Source organism: Apium graveolens, chromosome 2 (genome assembly GCF_009905375.1).
Source record: "Apium graveolens cultivar Ventura chromosome 2, ASM990537v1, whole genome shotgun sequence".
In the NCBI taxonomy this organism is placed as follows: Eukaryota; Viridiplantae; Streptophyta; class Magnoliopsida; order Apiales; family Apiaceae; genus Apium; species Apium graveolens.
This window is the reverse complement of record NC_133648.1, coordinates 302,547,935-302,553,492: the sequence shown is the minus strand read 5'-3', so window position 1 is coordinate 302,553,492 and position 5,558 is coordinate 302,547,935. Positions and strand designations below refer to the sequence as shown.

At 37.2% G+C, this 5,558-nt stretch overlaps 1 non-coding gene across 1 annotated transcript; it reads right to left on the bottom strand.

Moving 5' to 3' along the window:
* Nucleotides 1-5,218: 5,218 nt before the first annotated feature.
* Nucleotides 5,219-5,325, bottom strand: LOC141709741 (small nucleolar RNA R71). The gene has a single exon (XR_012570304.1). It is a non-coding gene; the product is annotated as a small nucleolar RNA R71 (small nucleolar RNA).
* Between the last annotated feature and the right edge of the window lie 233 nt (nt 5,326-5,558).

The window sequence follows — 5,558 nt, the reverse complement described above, 5'->3', positions numbered from 1 at the left end:
CCTTAGCGCAAGGTCAAGATCTATACACCCAAGAACGATTTCAACATTCTCGTTCGACGTGACATAGTTGGTCCCATTCAACATTTGAATCATGCTTAATTGAGTGGAAGCAAAATTAACACTAGTAGTAACTGAAATAGAAAACAAATATACAATATAATGCTTAAAACTAGTATATTTAATAATGTGATAAATTTTATATATTGGAAACTCCATCACAAGATACCTAGCGCAATATTAAATTTTAGTCTTTTGACAGAAAATTTAATTTGCAATTGGTACTCTCCATGTAATAATCAAGTATTAACTATTAATTTCTGTCAAATACTGTTACATACCTATTATCATAAAAATATTTTATTTTGGCCAAATATTACCTTCCTTTGGGCCGATAAAATTTGCATAAAATTAAATATTTTATCGTCATAATATTATTCTTAAATTAATTAATCTACACAAAAGAGGTCACGACATGTTGCTTTAATGAATTAACTTGAAAATATTAGACCACTTATATAAATAAGTTAATATTATATTGCCAATAACATTATTAGGATCAATATATATATAATTATATTCTTTATTCTATAGTAAACTAAGTGTACATGTACTCACGGTATAATACATGACATCCAAATAGAATTTAAACATGATATGTCCTCCAAATGATAATCCAAAACATTAGCTCATAAACACATAAACATGTACTTCATACATACATGGCTTAAATTAGCAAATGTCATGGTCATAAAGTTTAATCAAATTAAACACCGCACATGTTAATGACTTGACATAAAGTTAAGTTTGGACTATTATTCCAGTACCACAAAACAACAAGGCCATATAATCTAAATCTGAATCCAATTAAAATTATACGACTTAACTATCATGGATCAGAAGAAGATTAACCACGTGCGTGCATGAAACATAAACGAAAAAATTTAATCAAGGTCACAGAATCAGTTATACAAAATCGCGCGCGCTGTCTTAAAAAAATTGAAATTCCCGATACCTAAAATATGAAGAGGCTCTGATGCTAATTGATCGTTACTAACAATTCTATAAACACATAATTTTCTAAAATAGAGACAAGGACCATAATCATCATATCTAATTATCGAGATTGAACCGAAGGCGGAAGCGTAATGTTCTTGATTATTGTCTTCCTCAACCAAGTACTCCTTAGGTTTTCTCAATAGCTCTCTATGATGGGTGGAAGATAAGCCATGTAACGTACTTTATATATTGGGGACTATGACCCTTTTCTTATATCACCTAATTACGTCTCCCATTATAATTTAATTAGGTATGGTATTGGGTACCCACTAATTAGGTCCATACAATAAATTAAAATCTAATTGGGGTTTTTATTTGATCACTTAATTTAACACAATAAAATAAATTGCTAATATAATTGATATATTTATATGTAGCCCATAAAATAATTATTAATAATAAAATAATAATTACGAACATGGACACGTGACAATGACAACTATCAACAACTAACAATTGAGACAAGCATGACACACTTTAGCACACCTTTGGTGCATTCAAGGCGATCCTTACCTAGACACGTGTATGAAATCCACCTGAGCCAGGCATCCTCAAACCCTAAAACAAACGGTCATTAGCTGAAGGTACCAACCCCTAAATCCTACACTTGGGCTATATATACCTTAAGAGGATGGGATTTAGGGGTAACACTATCTTACATACAAATATACACACACAACCACCTTGCATTCCTATCTATCTCCATCTTCCCAAAGCGAGTTCTTACTCTCACACCGGAGGCGCCGCGGGGCTCAAACCACCCTCCGGTATTGTTTTGCAGGCACCCAACGACAGCTACACCCCAACCACAAGAAAGGTCTAGCCGCGGCGTCGGAAGGAGCAACCCGCACACTAGAGTTATCATTTGGCGCTAGAAGGAGGGCTGCTCCGTCCTTGGGTCTCGGTGCCCCTGGACTCATTTTTATCAACAACTCTTAAAAGAGTCCATTTCAGTATTTTATAAGAATTCAAGAAACCTAGCTCTGTCGTAACTATGAATGCTTTTTATTTAAGCCACGTTTATGTGTGCTCGTCATGTTATGCCACATTTGTGTGAGGCTCATTTTGTTTATTTAAGCCACGTTTGTGTGTGCTATAGATAGTCTTGATTGTTTAAGAACCCATATTCGCTTCATTTTCCATACTACCTTCGTGATTTAGACCCATTTATAGTTATTTTGCATTATTGTTAACCAAACTCAGCAAGCTTGTTTGTTATTGTACTGGGTGATTTTTGCAATTATTAAAAAACAACCTTAGATCTACATTGTTAGCTTAAAATCTTGTTCAGTTGTTGTTTGTACACTTGAAACAATGGTTAGAGCAAGCAAAAGTACGGCTGAAAGACCCTCTGCAAGAACACAGGTCCAGGATCGAGACCAGTCACATGCACAGGACCCGGGAGCAAATCGAGACACTCTCCAGTAGAAACCATTAACCTATACCCCGGTCATGGAGAGAATAGTACCGCCCCAGGATGCTAGAAACCTCATTGAGCTAAATTAGTACTACACCAATGTCCCGATTGCAGAAGAGCACATGGCCAACCTAACTAGTGATGAGTTGGCTGAAATAATCCAGATCTTCAGGGAAGAGCATATTCGGGCTCAGGGAGAAGCTAAACAGGAAGATGATCAGGAAGAGTCTTTGGACTCTCAACAATCCCGCCCCTGTGTCTTTGACCGAATCGGGACCAAAGGAAAGAAGAATTAAAAAGCTCAAAGTAAGAAAAAAGAAACAGAAGCAACCAGACAGAAGAGGTTGATGGAAGTGAGAGAGCAAATCCGAAGAGGGGAGGAGGCAAAGCTTAAGTTTAAGATTCAAAAAATAATACAACTAGAGGAGGAGCAACTACTGACCAAGTCCAGGACCAAGAGGACCCAGAAGGACCCGATCCCAGAGGTCATTTCTGATGATGAGGAGGGACAGCAGGACCTCAAAGATATGATTCATGAACTACAAAGGATTATGGAGTATGACTCTAGAATCGAGGTTAGGGAAACCCTGACACCCTTCAGTCATTCCCTAGGGGCCATTCCCCAACAAAGTGTTAAGTGGCATTTATGTCCACTTGGGATTCTCTATACATGCTTGAATTAATGTTTTGTACTCAAGTTATTTGTGTTTTTGATGTGTTTTGTAGTGTTTTTGCATTTTAGGCTTATATCAGGGATTCAGGTGATTTGGCATTGTTGTAATGCTAATTTGGTGTTAGGATGGTGTCTTGAATAAAAGCTCGTGGATCACCAACTCAAACCAGCGAAGATAACAATAAAAAGAAGATTTTCCAGAAGGTCAGCACGCCCGCGCTGTAGTAGCGTGCGGCCGTGCCGGGATGAAGATTTGCAGTGCGCCCGAGCTGGTGAAGCGCGCGCCCGTGCCAGGTCGGGATCATAGAATCCCGATTCTACTCTAATTTTGATCAGTTGGACTTCTAATCTGCATGTGCTGCTATATAAGCATAACTTATGATAGTTTTTCATAACAAGACATACCAGAGCTTAAGGAGAAGGTGTAAGAAGACCGTATAGCACAATTCAACCAAGGCGAAGAGGATCTAGTTTAATCTTGTGATTCTTTGTTTTAAGATATAAACTTGGATGCTAGTTTTATTATTTTGAGAACCTATACTCTTGTGTTTCGTACTTGGTTTTATTATTTATTTAGTATAAAGACTACATTTATTATACCATACTTTCATCGGAACCCACGTTAATGATGAGTCCGATTATGGGCTAATCGTTATGGTGGGGTTCTAGAGGATTTACTTATGGATTTCTTAAGTTAATTTTTTTCGATGCCTTAGTGTGTGGTGATTATATGATAACCTAGTATTGGTTGTGCTTATTCCTCTTATGAGCGTTGAGAACTTATAAGATAACGTGTTAATCTCTAATGAAGCAAAAGTGAATTTAGGGGTTTAGAACTTGCCAAGCTAGCATAGGTTCATGTATTTGATATGCATGATTCGTAAGTAATTTTAACCATCTTACTTGCCTTATATAATCATGATAGATTACTTGTACACTAAACCGTTATGTTGTCAAATTCCATAGACATCTAGGGTCTCATTATATTTGGTGTCTATTCAGCTTCTATCTCTTTTGTGGATGTCTGGTAGTATGGTATTCATACAACGAAAGTTGGCGTTTATCAGTTTCGTGTTATCTGATTAGTGTCATCACCATTTCATGCTAAGGTTAAGAACAAAGAGGCTATAGAATGAAGTAGTAATGAAACTTGAATCCAATGTTTGTGTCATATAGTAATCAATCCTTTTAATTTTTTAGTTAATGTTCTTTAGTATAATCTCTTAGTTAATCATAGTTATAAACAATCTCACTTTGTTAACCGTCTTAGCATTGAATAATAACCATACCATTGTTGCATAAGTACATTGATTAAAATTAACCTAAACCAGTCTCTGTGGGAACGAACTAGAAATAATTCTATATTACTTGCGATCACATACTTGCGTGTAAATTTAGCGCGTGTTTTCGTTCTAACAAGTTTTTGGAGCCGCTGCTGGGGACTTGGGGTTAATTTTTGGTTTATGTGTTTTTCATTAGTGGTTGTTAAAGTTCATTAACTCGGACATTGTTACTTACTTATTTCCTTTCGTGTTTCAGGTACTGTAGCGAGTGTGTATGTATACGCGTTCTTGGTCTCGTAAGAGAACACTAGATCAAGCTGAGGGAGAAGTTGTAGTAGCTAAGGAAGTTTTCGAGGAAGTTCTTGTCGAGGAGAAAGTTGAAGAAGAAGCTCTTATTACAATGGGAGAACCAGAAGCGAATCTGAAGGCTTTGATGGATTACTTTCAACCTAAGATTAATGATATTTGGTCTAGCATTGTCCGACCAACCATCTCGGCAAACACCTTTGAGATCAAGTCGGGCACTATTCAGATGATACAAAACTCAGTTCAGTTTGGGGGTTCTCCGACAGAAGACCCCAACAAGCACATCAGAGATTTCATCGAGATATGCGACACTTTCAAGTTCAATGGAGTTTTTGAAGATGCTATTAAGTTGAGGCTTTTCCCAATCTCTCTGCGGGATAAAGCTAAGTGCTGGTTACATTCTCTACCACCAGGGTCTATCACCAAATGGGAGGATCTTGCTCAAAAGTTCTTAACTAAATTATTTCCTATGGCAAGACTGCGACAATCCAAAATGCACTTACTCAATTTGCTCAACAGTCTGGAGAATCTTTATGTGAGGATTAGGACCAATACAAGGAGATTTTTAGAAAGTGTCCTCACCATGGGATGCCTGACTGGATGATCATTAACTGCTTCTATAATGGATTGGGTACTACTTCTAGACCCATGCTTGATACCACATCAGGAGGATCCTTGTGGGCTAAAAGCTATGATGAAGCTTACGAATTGATTGAACTGATGGCTGCCAATGAATACCAGAATCCTACTCAAAGACTATCTCAGGGCAAGGTAGCATGAATTCTGGAGTTAGATACATCTACTGCTATAACTGCTCATCTTA